Here is a 15,545-nt window from a genome sequence, read left to right on the forward strand (position 1 = left end):
GCATCATTAGTTTCAAAAAACCTCAGTTAGCTCCAAGGAAGAAACACACATCCATTTTCCGCCATCCAGCCCCCTCTGCCCTCATTTCTGCTTCCCCAGATTCCTCTGATTCTCATACCCACACATGTGAAGCAAGGACAAAGCATGGAGACAGAGGGAACCACGATAACCACCTCGTGGGTGGGAGCATTTCGCTTAAATTGCTGTTTACAACAAGCCTGGCGGTCTAGTGAAGAAAGAGGGAACAGCAAAGCGAGAAAAAGCTATTTGTCTATGGGTCAGGGCTAAAGACCAAATGATGAGAGAGGTGAAACCAAGAGAAAAACCATGAAATACGTTTCTGCTCGGCCTTTCAAAAGCAAGTAGCTGGTTTATCCAAATGTTGCCATTGGACAAACAGGGCTCGCAGCACCGGACAGGTCATATGCTAAGTGACTTGCTGTTGTAAAATGCATCACCTGTTGAAATGCTAGCAGTCATCACCTGCAGGGATTCTGGAATCAAGGCCACACGTGGCCACTCTACTCCAGAGACTCCTTGAAGAGTAGGGAGCCTGTCTGTTTAGCCTCAGAATCCTAGGAGCCTGGCCCAGCCCACCAGGGGAAGGTCCGAAAAAATGAGTGGATGTTAGAACATAAAACAAGGTCGGTCTAAAAGAAATATTGGGTTGTTTTTGTTATTAACTATTATTGTTCTTCTGTGGCTGGATGATGTACTTTTAATTATGGGATAAAATGTTAACCTAAAATTTGCCATTTTAGCCATTTTGTAAGTGTGCACAGATCAGTGGCAGAGTACATTCTTACTGTTGTGCAACCATCACCAACCACCATCTATTTCCACAACATTTTCATCATTCCAAACAAACTCTGGACCCATTAAACACTAACTCCCAGTTCTCCTCTCTCCTCAGCCCCGGGGGTAACCTTTAAACTACTTTCTGTCATTATGAGTTTGCCTATTGGAGGAACTGCAAGTGGAATCAGACAATCCCTGTCCCTTTTGTATCTGGCTTACGTCACTTATGACGTCTTGAAGGCTCATCCATGTTGTGGCATGTATCAGAAGTTCACTCCTTAGGGCTGAACAATATTCCACAGCAGAATTAAGCCAGATTTTGTTTATCCATTCATCTGTTGATGGACATTTGGATTGTTTCCACCAGTGCTGCTTTTTAAATATTAGGATGATTTATGAATTTGGCGGAGCAATTGTGTAGATGAAAGACAACGAAGGGTAGACTCAGATTCTGTCACTAACTCCCCACGTGATCTTGAGACCCATTTCAGTATTTTCACTTATAAAATTGAGGAAGTGAATTAGAACAGTGTTCTCCAAATTGCGGGGGTGGGGTTGGGGGTGGGGCATCCCCTATAGTAAAAAATAGATTTTTCATTATGACTGAGTTCATACAAACCCACATACACAACTAAAATAAACGTTGCACAAAATAACATTTACGGTCCTATGCATAATGCACTCAGGTACTTTCTATTCTATTATTTTTAATTGAAGAAAAAAAAAACAGGATGGTTGCAACCCCTAAATTGATTTCACAACCCATTAATGAGTGGCAGTCCATGTTTTGAAACACCCTTATTTTAGATTATCTTTTCCTAAATTGGTCTTCCTTGGGATATGTTAAATGTGTCCCCAAAAAGTGTCTCTAATAAAGTGTGGGGAACACCTGAATTAGCTCACTACAAAGAAGTTAATGGCCTGCATTTCCCAAACTTACTGACCGTGGAAAACTTCACGCATACTCAAAAGTAAAGTCCTAACATCTCGAAACTATTCACTGTAGTGCTCATTTGGGGAACACTAAAGTGGCTGATTTTAGGTTCTTTTCTGCTCCAACATTCGATGCTATAGATTCTCAAAATGATTTTCCTGTTGCTCATGACAGAGAGAGGCAAATACCACCACCCCCACCACAATAGCTGTGGCCCAAGTAAGGCCATGATTTTAAATACCATATCTGACTATATGTATGATAAATACATATAAATTTAAAATTAAGATAAGCATAAACTTTAAAGAAAATAATAGGCTTTATTTTTAAAGAAATTTTAAATTCACAGCAAACTGAATGGAAAGTCTCCCCAATATACACAGCCTCCTCCACCACTGACATCCTCTATAATTTTATAAAAGCCCCTCTAGTGATTTGGAAACCCCATCCTTTGCCCCCTTAATGCTGTTGTTAAAACCAAAGTTTTCAAGCTTACTTGCAAAAGAGCTCAAGGGTCTCTAGCACATTGACTTCAGTTGATTCTTCTCAAACTCAGTATCATTCCTATACCTTTTTAGAATATTGAAAACATCCTCACGTTTCACGCTGCCACCCAAGTAGTCCATTCAACGTGGCACACACAAACCACAACGGCCAGCAGTGTTCACCATGCCTGATACGCTATGTCCTGCCATAGCACATATGCGTATGCAGTTGCACCGCACCGTTCTGATAGTTACTTAGGGCTTAACTTTTATACACTTGGGTCAGCTGAATTAGGTATTTTCCGAAGAATCTTCCCTGCTTATTCCTTAACTAACTTTTGTGTCTTGAATTCATGTTATGACTTCAGTGTCAAATAAAAGATGCTAATTACATGTATTCATTTTTATTTCACAAATATTTACTGAGTATGCACATATTGGAGGTTCAAGCCAGTGGTTAGAGAGTTTTGTGAAAGAATTAACAGAAGACGTTAACAACAATGACCAAATGGCAAACTCAAACTCAAAAGTTGGGTAAGCCCTTATCAGTTCTCCCTACAGACACATTTTTAAAAATAATAAAAATTACACATAGAAATGATTAGAAAGATGACTGAAGTATGGCCCTTTATTCCCAAGGATGACAGAGTCATTAAGCAAGCCTAGAGGAAAAAACAAAACCAAACCCTAATTAACTCGAAGAGTGGAATTCATAGACAAGGCAAGCTCTTTAATATTGTGAACTTTGAATTAATTTCTTTTTCTTATTAAACAGTCAGTAGTAATCTCTGAAATCATAAAACTAAAATCACAAGATTGGGAAAATATTATATGATTCTCCCCACTCTACACTTTTCTATTTTGTCTAAAACAGAAGTGATCTTTTTGTGCACATGCGCGCGCGCGCGCGCGCGCGCACACACACACACACACACACACACACAGACGCCACCATGATCCTCAGTCACTCCCTTCTCACTTCCCTCAGTGCCTGCCTCCATCCACACAAGGCAGACCCACTTGGATTCCTCTGCACCCGCTCCCCACACCAAGTCCCACGGAGCTCCCTCCAGTTCTTTGTCCTCTCCTCTCCGCTGGCTTGATCTATTGTAGCATCCTTTTAACTGGTCCCACCTCCATCTGCCCTGCCCTTATTATGCTGCAAAACCTGCCTTTTAAAAAGTGATATGCCATTCTACCTTTTCCAGGCTCAACTCTTCAACTATTAGATACCGGAGAACATTTCCACACAAGAAAGTGACCACAAGGTGTCAAATTAAGGTGCAAAGAGCCCAGTCTCTGGAGTCGGAAGAGTGAGGCCACGCTGGCTCCGATCCCAGCTCAGCCATTTGGAAGCTGTGTAACCTGCCATGTGCAGGCACGTGACGATCTCTCTTAGCGTCAGGTCTCTCAAATGTGAAACAGTGACAAAATCAATGTCATCAGATTCTAAGACTCACAGCATTGCACGGATGATCTCTTTTACACCAAGCCTGGCACAGAGCAGGTGTTCAATCAATGTTTGGTGTTCTGCCTCCCGCCCAAAATCCAGAATGGTTTAGGGTCCAAAGCAGGGGGGACTAACTAAATTTAAACTTCTTTCTAGTCTTGTCATGCTGAAGAAAGACCTTACATTCATAGTTTATTTCTTAGAAGTGTAGAATACTGGGTGGAAATAGATTTTTGTTTAACTGCATCAAAGAGTCGTTTCCCAGAAGTTCAGGTTGGTTTTCCTACAACTTTTGAGTTCAACAACCCTGATGACAGAATATGCCACATCTAAGAGGTGAGGGGGAAAAGGGGTGGTGTTAGAAAGAGGGAACTTCAAAGGGCTTTAATGCGAGTAAAATTCCATTGGCGTTACCATATGTCCAACCCTTCTTTCTCAAGATTAGTCCCTTATAGAACCGGGAGGAGGAGCTGCTCCAGCGAGAGGTGCTCAGCTGGTGGGGCCGCGGTGCTGTCTCCACCATACCTTCCGCAGAAACCCAGGGCCTGGGGCACCACGTATCTGTGAGTTCTGAAACACAGACTTTTAAAGCACAAAGAATCAAGATCTTCATCTTTTAGCAGGTGGGGAAGGATCACATTTGGGTGACTTTCTTCTTCGGGGATGAAAGTGAAAACAGTAGTAAGCTTTCCTGGGAGAGAGAGGCAAGATGCAGAGCAGGGAGGAGACAGGCTTTGTTCGCATCAAAGAAGAATGTGCGGGCTAATGAGTTACTACCAAGATATTTAAACACGGATTATGAATCTGGTAGAGAATAAACACAATTGACTGTTTGGGCCAGCCTGTGGTGAAAACTTTTCCCATTGTGATTAGGGCAGGGAGAGCTGGAGCGCCTTACCTTTCAAGTGCTCTGTTCTGCAGTGAGTGTACAGAGGACGCTTCTTTTCAAAGGAATAATGAATGAGACAAAGCGGGAGCAGTTCCTGGCCAGCACCACCTTAAGCACATTTGCATTTTCTATGGCAGCTGCAAAATGTGTAGTCCTCTGACAATATTTGGTGCCTTGCAGTCAACAGCCTGGAATTTATAACCTTTCCATCCCAGAGTAGCCTGATGGGTCTCTTAGGCTTCAGGAATGGCCCGGTCCAAATTTGTGATACCCAGAGGTACAGCAGGGCCTTGGCAGACAGATGGGGAAGGACAAGGAAGGCCAGAAACTCCAACCCTGCAAAATCGCTAAAATATCTTTTAGAGGGAAGGGATATAGAGCAGAGATTCTCCCCCCACCCCACTCGTCCCTTGCCTTGTGATGACAGTCAAGGGGAGGAGGGTGGCCAATTACTCTGGCATCCCTGAGCAACTACAAGAAAATGTTTTTCACTATTTTCATAATCTGAGCTGTATTTCTAAGAAGAATCATTGATAAATAGCTTTTGAATAACACCTGTATGCAGGTTCAGTTTAAAGCACAGGGAGTGGGAACTCAGAATCCTGGTTTTTCACTGATCTTAAATCTAGTGGAAACTACAGAATATCAAGTATTAAAAGACACCTTATAATGCAAACCCATATATATAAGGGCCAAATTAGTTATGTACAAGACACAAAACTACACATTTATCAAAAGAAAGTCTGGCGATGGTGAGGAAGGAGAAATTAAAACACACGGATCTTCTGTGGGCCAGGCAGAAGTGATAAGCATTTGATACATCCTTTTACTTAATTTAACGCCTGTAGCACTCCTTTGAGATAGGCATTCTTAAGCCACAATACGAATGACAAAACAGAGGCTCAGAGAGGTCAGGGAACTTGTCCAAGGTCACACAGCTAGTGAGCAGCCCAGGTGAGGCTTTAACCTGTGCTGTCTTTCTGAGACACTGGTATTTGCTCTGGGCCTGATTTGATGGTGGTCGGCATGCAGGAGCTAGGAGGGAGGCTGGGGGCCCTCCAGTCCATCTGTGCCAGCCAGTGTGGGTTCTCAGGTCCTGCTCCATCGTATAGCCTCTTACACAGGAGCCGGGGGTCAGGGAGGCACAAGGACCTGCCCAAGGGCACCAAAGCTCCTCAGAGACAAGGCAGGGCAGGATGGATGCCTTGTCTGACTTCTGGTCCACAAAAGGCAGGCTTCTGACAGACAGGGAGGCAGGGAGAAACGGGGAAGCCAGGGCCACACTCTGAGAGCTTGAGATCATTAGCTGTTTCCCGTTTTCCTGGCTCCTCACTGATTCCCCAGACGCCTCTTCCTACCGCAGCTGTTGTATCCATCCGCCCGCCTGCAGGACCAGCTGGGGTCACTTCACAGCAAGTGTGGACAGACACAAAGCTGGGCAGGGGACCTGTGGGCCTAAGGGACTCGCCAAAGCCAGGCAGAACACCTACCTCCAGTGAGCAGCTCTGATGGCAAGTTTGGGGGGGGGGGGTCCTCTATGTGCCTCAGCTTCTCTACAAGCAGAAAAGGGGGTGTGTGCCAATTTCTAACTCAGAAAAATCCTAAGATAAGAAACTCTGCTCTCCTTATAGTTAAAAAAAGAAAAAAAATCTTTCACTTAGAAGCCCCAGTTACAGAGGGAAGGAGAGAAGGTGAGGCGGGGGAGGAAGTGAAAGGAGGTAGAGAAAGCTGCTAAAACGCTTTCCTTTTTTTTCCCTTTGAATGTGTTTTTCCCCATTCACTTTTATTCTTGCCAAACTAGATGGGGGAGGGAGGGTATGTATTGAGGGGTGTGAGGGCTACTAAGTTTGTTAGACATGGGTGGAATAAGCAAGCTGGTAAACAGACTTTGACCAAAACTTTCCATTTACAAGTAGATAAACACACAGTGAACATGTCCCAACTTGGACTATTGTGATTAAGCAACTCAATCTAAAAAGATACAGATTAAAACAAAATGTGTCTTACAGGGCTTACGGATGTTTCCTCCAGGTGGCTTAAAAATCAGAAGTTAGCAAATAATGTGGAATTTCTGAGATTTCTCACACTCCTTCCGCAAGTTTCACGTATACGGCAGAGTCTCAAAGATGGCTTGACAAATAACGTGACACGAGTCTCACATAAGAAAAACAAAAGGTTAAGAATGTAATCAGGGACTCGGGCCAAAAACATGTGATTCCACAGAGCAAGAACCAGTCTGGCTCTCCCGTGGTGATTTGTACAAAGGGTGGGTGTTGCTCTCAGCTAATTCACTTGATAAACAATAGGGGGAAGGTCTGGAAGAATTGATGGACAGCTTTTGGAAATGATCTTCTGCTTGGCAAAACACCGCAGTGATAATTTTATTCACATGGAAGGAAATGCAAAGAGTGTCACTAAAATAAGGGAGGTAACTACAGGGAAAGAATCAAAAAGCTGGATGACACAGAATGAAGAGTAACTCAATTAGTCTCATGGCGATCTTGAAATCTGGACTTAACCAATCTCAAGAGAAGACTCGGACCTGTCCTTTCTGAGCCACAAAGCCATGCGTCTTTTCCTTCATGTTTTGTTTCCAACCTAGCCTGTGCACTCGGAGTACCACCAACACCCCTTACAGCATGATGTTCCTATTTCGTTCCGACTCAACAAACTTAGAAACAGAACATCTCAAGAGATGGAAGGGCCAACCTTGCCATTCTCCCTGAAAAAATGAAATTCTTCAGAGGATCTTGGCAGCTGGCTGTCTAGCTTGGACCAGCATCCCCCAGGGTAGCTCACTCACTCACCAACCCAAACATTTATCCAGCTCCTGTTAAGTGTCTGGCATGGTATTTGATGATATTCTCTTAGGCAGACCTTTCTTTAATTAAGCCCAAATCTTTGGGGGTTTTTTAAAGGTTTTATTGGGGAATCAGGGAAGGAGAACAGACAAGTTGCTGTCCTTTTGTTCTTCAGTCTAGTTGTGGAGGACGTTGCTTCACTGGCCCATGTTGGCATTATCATTGCGCTCTTCCCGGGTGAGGCAGTCGCTCGCCAGCCACTGGACGGCCGCTTACAGCGGCTCTTGGCAGCTCACACTGGCTGCCAGCCACTCAGCGTAGCTTATGGCAGCCCACTGCAACCTATACCATCGCCGGCGACTCACAGCAGCCTGGCTCCAGGTTGAGCTGTTGTTCACCATCTTAGCTGTAGAGGGCGTGGTGTCACTGGCCCTAATGTGGGATCCGAACTGGCGGCCCTGCTGCTCAGAAGCTCACGCTCCGAAGCCAACTCTTAACCAATGAGCCACATGGCCGGCCCCCAACCCTGCTTTTAATCTATAAGACCCAGAGCATTTAGTTGTAACCAGATGTTGGAGAAAGCGATAAAGGGAGAAAGTAATAGGTTTTTATTTTCTGCTATGATGAAAAATTTGCCAATTTTATACTACTGCAAAACAGAAAAACATTCTGCCTGTTACGATCACATTGTACATCGTTGATTTCGTGCATTTTTGACAGCTCTTTCATATTTCTAACAGGAAGATTAATTTCTCCCCCTCTGGGAAGGCGAGGGGTTTGAGGCAGAATGCAGGTCAGCCCCACCCTGCAGACATTTCCCCACCTCTAAAAACATCGAAGAGGCTCTGATCTGGCACTGCCAGGTCCTCCTTGGCTCTTTGGAAAAGCAAATAAACAGGAAGCAAATCGGCAAAGACCCCAGACTCCTACCGAGTCCACCAACACTTCACTTTCTAACCAGGAATCAAGGACACAGAAGCTCTTTGTCATCCATCATCTCAGGAGTCAGAGCAACAAAAATTTATCAGTAGGAGATCTGAAATGATCCTAACACTTCTGCTACTAAAGTGCAACCCAGGGACTGGAGGGCACCCCAAGGGTTCAGAGGGATTCTCTCCGTCATGAGTTTCACTCAGCACCTGAGTAAAAGAGATATAATCAGCCCAGATGTTTAAACATTCAACTTTCAAGGCGAGTGTGAACACAGGACAGAATTGGATGACTGGGTCCCACATTTCTGTGACGTGCCTACTATAAGTGTTCAAAGATTACAGGGGCTGTTATCCATTTAAGTAAAATAATGTGGGATTAAACGAGGATGAAACGTACAAGGGACAGCATACTATGAAGGCAAAATGCTGAGATCAAAAATATTGTGAGACCAACTCAGAATATTTAACAGAAGTCAATAGATAATATGATTTGATACGAAAATAAAATTATAGTCAACTAATAGATTTTTATTGTTTCTCCTAAAATGTATTCTTTTTTTCCAACTAATGGATTTTTTTTAAAAGGTTTTTATTGGGGAATTGGGGGGATGGGAACAGTGCTGGGGAATTGGGGGAAGGGGAACAGACAAGTTACTGTCCTTTTGTTCTTCAGTCTAGTTGTGGAGGACGTTGCTTCACTGGCCCAAGTTGGCACCATCATTGCGCTCTTCCCGGGTGAGGCACATCAGTCGCCGGCTTCTGGACGGCCGCTCACTGCGGCTGCTGGCTGCTCATGCTGGCTGCTGGCCGCTCACGCTGGCTGCTGGCTACACACGGTAGCCCATGGCAACCCACTGCCACAGGGGCTGCAGCCTACACCGTCGCCTCACGGCAGCCCAGCTCCAGGTTGAGCTGTTGTTCAGCATCTTAGCTGTAGAGGGCAGTGTCACTGGCCCTCATATGTGGGATCCGAACCGGGGCCCTATGGCGTCCCAAGCCAGTTCTTAACCATCGCGCCACTCGGCTGGCCCCAACTAATGGATTTTTAAAGTGCACACTGTAAATGAAAAACTGGTTTTTATATATGAGTGACCCCCCCCTACAATTTTAAGACTTTTCTATTATCTGTCTCTCCCAATTTTTTTTAACAAATTTACGTTTACATTTGCAAATACTATTATTAGAAAATCTTGTCATCCAATCCCATATCCATTTTACCACATTAATTTCGCACATCCTTCTACATATTTAACACAATGTAACTTCATATTGATTTTTTTCAAGCTAACATTCTTTAAAAAAATTGCCCTAAGCAAAAAGTTGCAGTTTAAGCATACTTTCAAAATACCTAATGCTTCACCCTTTTTAATTAAAGTTACACGAGTAAGTGTATTGAACATGAGGAGCATTTAAAAAACGATTTATGGTTTCCATCAAATATGTTGCTTACAAGTAAACATAAGGAGTGTAATAATAATGCAACTACTCTAAGTCATTCTTTCTCTATGCTTGACTGAGTGAAAACTTGCAGTGACACAACAATCTCACAATTAAACTCCTTCAATGCAAGTTAAAACTGATTGTACTGTGGCTTTCCAGTTCCTCTGCCAACTATTATTAAATACACACTGCTTTGAATAACTGGGATGAAAGATGTCTATAAGTTAAAAAAATTATTGGACACCATCCAAGCAATGAATCTTGCTGTGTGCAAATTCAGCATTTTAGTGGGGGAATTAACAAGCTTAACATTCTGAGGATTTTCTAATCTTCTAATTGTCTAAAAGGATGAGCTCCTCAAACACCTCACTTTCCCTGACTCTTCCCCATGTAATCCTCCATCGGCCATTACTTGACTCCTTCAGCCACAGCCTGCTTACCCGGTGAGACATCACTGATGATTTCATTAATTCTGATATATACTGACCACTCTGTATAATGGCTATATCCTTAGCAATATTACTCTGCTACACAGGCATTTAAAAAAATTTCATAAAGAATAACCTCAAAGCATATGAACAGGGCAGCAGGCAGGGTAACAGAAAGCCTTCTGCTGAATCAGCACTAAAATCAGTCGTTTTCGTTAGGACTCCCAATATCTGAAAGGCCAAATCTTTGGCGAGGCCATATATTTTTGTGGCCCATTAAATTGCTCCAAAGAAGCAAAATGAAACATAAAGAGCTAAATGATAAGTTTAAGTGGTCAGTATTTTCTTTATTAAAAAAAGTGAGAGCAACAGAAACTTTCTTGTAATGTTGACTCTGCAAACTAGAAGTCATTCAAGAAATAAATCTTTAGACCTAGATCAGCAAATAACAGTCTTGTGGACTTTTCTAACTTTGTATATGAAGGCTACAATGCTTTACACAAAATATAAAATATTCTTCGGGTGAAGATATTGAAACAAGTGGAAGGTACATTGGGGAACAAATGTCCCCTCAAATGGTTTATGTACCCTTAAGCCCAACCATGGGCAATCCATCAATCACATAGACCAGAGGCTTATAAGATGCTGACATTTCTGGGGTAGCCAGATGGTTCCGTTGGTGAGAGCACGTGCTCTTAACAACAAGGTTGCCAGTTCGACTCCCGTATGGAATGGTGAGCTGCACCCCCGCAACCAGATTGAAAAACGGCAACTGGACTTGGAATTCAGCTGTGTCCTCCACAACTAAGACTGAAGGACAACAACTTGACTTGGAGCTGATGGGCCCTGGAAAAAACAATGTTCTCCTTCCCCCGATTCCCCAATAAAAAAATCTTAAAACAAAAGATGCTGACATTTCTTTGGATTTACCAAAGAAGCACAGAACTGCTCCGGCTCCCAAATTAGGTATATGTTATTAAATTTCCCTTCTCTGAAAACTGATCATCCAGGAAACTATAAACCATACCGCTTGATTCATCATAAAACCTGTTCCCACCTATGGTGAGAGATGATTAAAATGTCTTTTTCTGCAAACTGATTTTAGATTGGTGGTGCCTATACCAGAGAAGATATTACAAAAGATCCATATCTATAACTTCTGAAAACAATCTGATGTCATAAACATTGTTATAGGTTGTCTGCTATTTACAGGGCATTAATCTAATACTGTGAAGCTTAAATGACCCATTCTAAATTATCAAAATCACAAAACTCGAGGTGGCCCACTGGGGAACTGTTTATTTAATCATCAGACATGGAGAAAGGTTAGAAAACAGGAGTTTCCTAAAAAAGTTGATGGGAGTATAGATTGGAACAGAGTATGAAAATCAGAAGGCAATTTGGCAATATCTATGTCAAAAACATTAAAATACACATACGTTTTAAGGAAAACTTCCACATCTAGGAAAGAGGGGCCCATGTAAGATAACCATTAAAACAGGTATCAGGACTTTTCTGAAGGGGATGGCCAAGAGACCCAATATAACATCCTCTCTCCTCTTTCCAGAGTCTGAGGCTATACCGGCAAAGGGTTAGAATCCTATAGGACGCTGATTTGGTGTGGTCAGCCCAAGTTCCCAGAGCTCGGCCTTGGGGAAACTACAAAGCACAAGTGAACACCATTTCACACAACAAAAACGTTACAAGAGCTGTAATAGCCAAATAGTGAAACCCTTCTAGCAGCTCAGCAGATACTACAGAGAGGTAGGTAAAAGCAAGCGCCCCTTACAATCAGCTCTTCCAAGGTACTGTAACGCTGACAGAGACAGATGCTCAAGGAGCTCAGGCAACTGCTCAACGATTCAGTGGTTTTACCTTCCATTACACCAAAAATGACAAGGATATTTAAAAATGATAAAAATCGATAAACTCAGCTAGTCTCTGTGTTAGGGACTGTTTTTTCTTTAACATAAAAGTTACAAAGAGAGCACCAAGCATTCCCATACATCCGTCACTCAGTTTCCCCAATGCTAACATCTTACATTACTACTTAGTACATTTGTCACACCTAAGGAACCAACGTTGGTGCATTGCTATTAACTGAACTGCACAGTTTATTCACATTTCGCCTGGTTTTTCCCCTAATGTCCTTTTTCTGTTCCAGGAACTCATCCAGGATCTCATATTATCCAATCAGTCCATCATGTCTGCCTAACCTCCTCTGCTCTGTAAGCTTCCCAGACTTGCCTTGTTTCTGATGACCTTGACAGCTTCGAGGAGTGCTGGCCAGGTATTCTGTAGAATGCCCTGCCTTGAGGACAAAAATTACTGTCGGATGTTCTACCCACGTGTAGACTAGAGTTATGGATTTGGGGGAGGAAGATGACAGAGGTGAAGTGTCAATTTCATGATGCCCTAGCCAAGGTACGTGCTGTCAACTTCACACTGTGGATGACATTCTTTTAGCTTTGATCACCTGGCCAGGGTGGTATTTACCAGGTTTTTCCACTATACACTTTCTTTTCCATACTCTTTCATAGGAAGCAAGTCACTGAGTGCAGCCATTCAGGGAGTGGAGAATTAAGCTCCAACTGCTGAAGTGGAGGTGTGTCTACATAAATCATTTGAAATTCTTCTGTAGGGGAAATTTGCCTCTACACCCATTTATTCAATCGTTTATGTATATCAGTGTGAGCTCATAGATATTTATTTAATATTTTGTTTTTTGTTGTTTTGTTTTAAGATTTTTATTGGGGAATTGGGGGGATGGGAACAGTGGTGGGGAATTGAGGGAAGGGGAACAGACAAGTTGCTGTCCTTTTGTTCTTCAGTCTAGTTGTGGAGGACGTTGCTTCACTGGCCCAATTTGGCACCATCACTGCACTCTTCCCAGGCAAGGCAGATCAGTTACCGGCTTCTGGATGGCTGCTCACAGCGGCTGCTGGCCGCTCACGCTGGCTGCTGGCTACATACGGTAGCCCATGGCAACCCACTGCCACAGGGGCTGCAGCCTATACCGTTGCCAGCAACTCATGGCAGCCCAGCTCCAGGTTGAGCTGTTGTTCAGCATCTTAGCTGTGGAGGGCAGTGTCACTGGCCCTCATATGTGGGATCTGAAACGGGGTCCTCTGGCGTCCCAAGCCAGCTCTTAACCAACATGCCACTCGGCCGGCCCTTATTTAATATTTTGGATTTTAACCCAATACAATGTTATTTGTTTGGCTGCTCAGGTTGTCCCAGCTTTGGCCACTGGGAGCGATTTCAGGTTGGCTCTTGTGTCCCTTTGACACTGCCCCAACATTTTGTTTTTTTGAACACTTTCTTACTTTTCTTTCCATATTTATCAGCAAAAATGTCTTACTGAGAAAAGAGCTGTTATGGAAAAAACAGTGTCCCCCTCCCAAATTCATATTATCGTCCTGGCCACTAGTACCTAAGAATGGGACCTTATTTGAAATAGAGTCACTGGAGATACCATTAGCTAAAATGAGGTCATAGCGGAGTTGGATGGGCCCCTAGTATGACCAGTGTCCTTATAAAAAGGGTAAATTTGGACACAGACAGCACATAGGAAAGCACCATGTGAAGATCAGGGTGATGCTTCTACAAGCCAAGTAGTGCCCCCAAAATGCCGGCAAATCACCAAAAGCTGGGTGAGAGCCCTCAGAGGGAACCAACCCTGTTGATGCCTTGATCTTGGACTTCTAGCCTCCAGGGAGGCTAGACTTCTCCCCTCCTGGGAGGAAAAGAATTTCTGCTGTTTTAAATCACTCAGCAGATACTTTGCTGTGTCAGCTTTAGCAAACTAATGAAGGGCTAGTGTCACTGAGCTCTGCATTTCAATTAAAAACAGTTCACCAATGGGGTATCAAAAGAAGCAGGTCCAGGGGAACATTCTAACAAACATCCAAAAGAGTATCCAGGAAACCAGAGGCACGAGTCTACACACCACAATGCCAAGCGTTTTATTTTGACGTGAACAAAGTGTGGGGGCAGGGTTTTCAGACGCCTCATTCCCCCTGCAGTTTTCAGCCACCTGCAGCACGGCTCAGAGTGCTCCTTGCCAAGCACACCTGTAAGTACTAGCAATAACCACCCATCCAGGATAATCACCATCTTCAAGATGCTAAGTACCAGCTCTGTGAGCGCCATGCGCGTCCGAGGTGCCCCGCACAGCAATCCTGCAAGGAGCCGACAGGTGATGCCCTGCATCACAGGGGACCCAGCCAGAGAATGTCAAGTCAGCATGTTTGGTCCCTATTTCATGACTCGTTTTGTCCCACTTGCATCATCTTCCCTAAGTCGTGTCAACAAGTGGCCCAATAGCTCAGAATGGGAGCAGAATATCACACCACTATAACCTGTGCAAATATGGTACAATCATCCAGTATTTAGTACTTTTAGCTTTCAGATGGAAGGATGACAGTCCCTAGGAAAGACAAACTGACTTGTTCTCACAGAGTTAAGACATGGAAGAGGCATGATAGAATCTGATATGTCATCTCACTCCATATCCAGTGACCTCTCTAGAGGTAGAATCCAAGCAACCCGCATGGGTCAACACAGAAACCTTTTTTTCCCTCAGTCACCTGGGAGAAAAGGAACAGGAGGTGACAGTACAGGAGCAGAAGTACTCGTTTGGAAATTATTTTCACTACAAAAGCTCTGGTTCATCTGTATTTTTATGCCTATATTTAAAAAATCAAATGAAGTCATTAAGCTTAGGCCAGCTCAGACAGCCTCTTGCTGGAGCGTGCATTCTTCCTGCAACCCCCAGAGCTCCGCTCTAATCCTTCAAATTATTAAATAATTACTGCGTTTCCCTTGGGGTCACACTTGGCAACAAAATACTGGTCTAAATGAACCACTGATATGACCCAGCTTATACACTTACGTTCTTGACTTCTTAGAAGCAAAAGGATATGAAATGCTTCCGAGGTACAAGCTGGCTGATGAGAAAAGTAAAGGATTTTCTGTGGGGTCTGGAGGGGAGGGGGAGTAAAATGACCAAGGAACCAGTGACTCTGGAAAATATTCCAATAACTTGTGTCATCCACTCCCCCACCAACCTTGTCTATCAGCAAGTCTCCACTGCAGCCCTAGTTCCCTTCCATTGCAAGAGTGGCTACAGCCACAAGAAGAAAACCAAGCATATGGCTCTGTCCTTCTGGGCATTCCTACACCGTTGGCTGGGCTGCTTTGGAAAATCCCATTTTATCTCCTACAGCTATATGACCTCAAGTTGTCGTTTCCAATAAAGTATGCTTCCACTGATTTTTATGAACATAGACAAAAACTGCTACAACCTTTTTCCCCCCTCCCCATCTTTCAAACCAACTGTAGTTGCTATGTAGGGTTATTTGTTTCTAAGGCAACAGCGTACATCTA

The 15,545-nt window shown here is 43.5% G+C and overlaps 1 protein-coding gene across 6 annotated transcripts in view; it reads right to left on the reverse strand.

Moving 5' to 3' along the window:
• FOXN3 (forkhead box N3) overlaps positions 1 to 15,545 on the reverse strand; it is a 383,907-nt gene that overhangs the window by 164,325 nt on the left and 204,037 nt on the right. The window lies entirely within an intron of this gene.

Source organism: Hipposideros armiger, unplaced genomic scaffold, assembly GCF_001890085.2.
Source record: "Hipposideros armiger isolate ML-2016 unplaced genomic scaffold, ASM189008v1 scaffold_67, whole genome shotgun sequence".
Classification (NCBI taxonomy): Eukaryota; Metazoa; Chordata; class Mammalia; order Chiroptera; family Hipposideridae; genus Hipposideros; species Hipposideros armiger.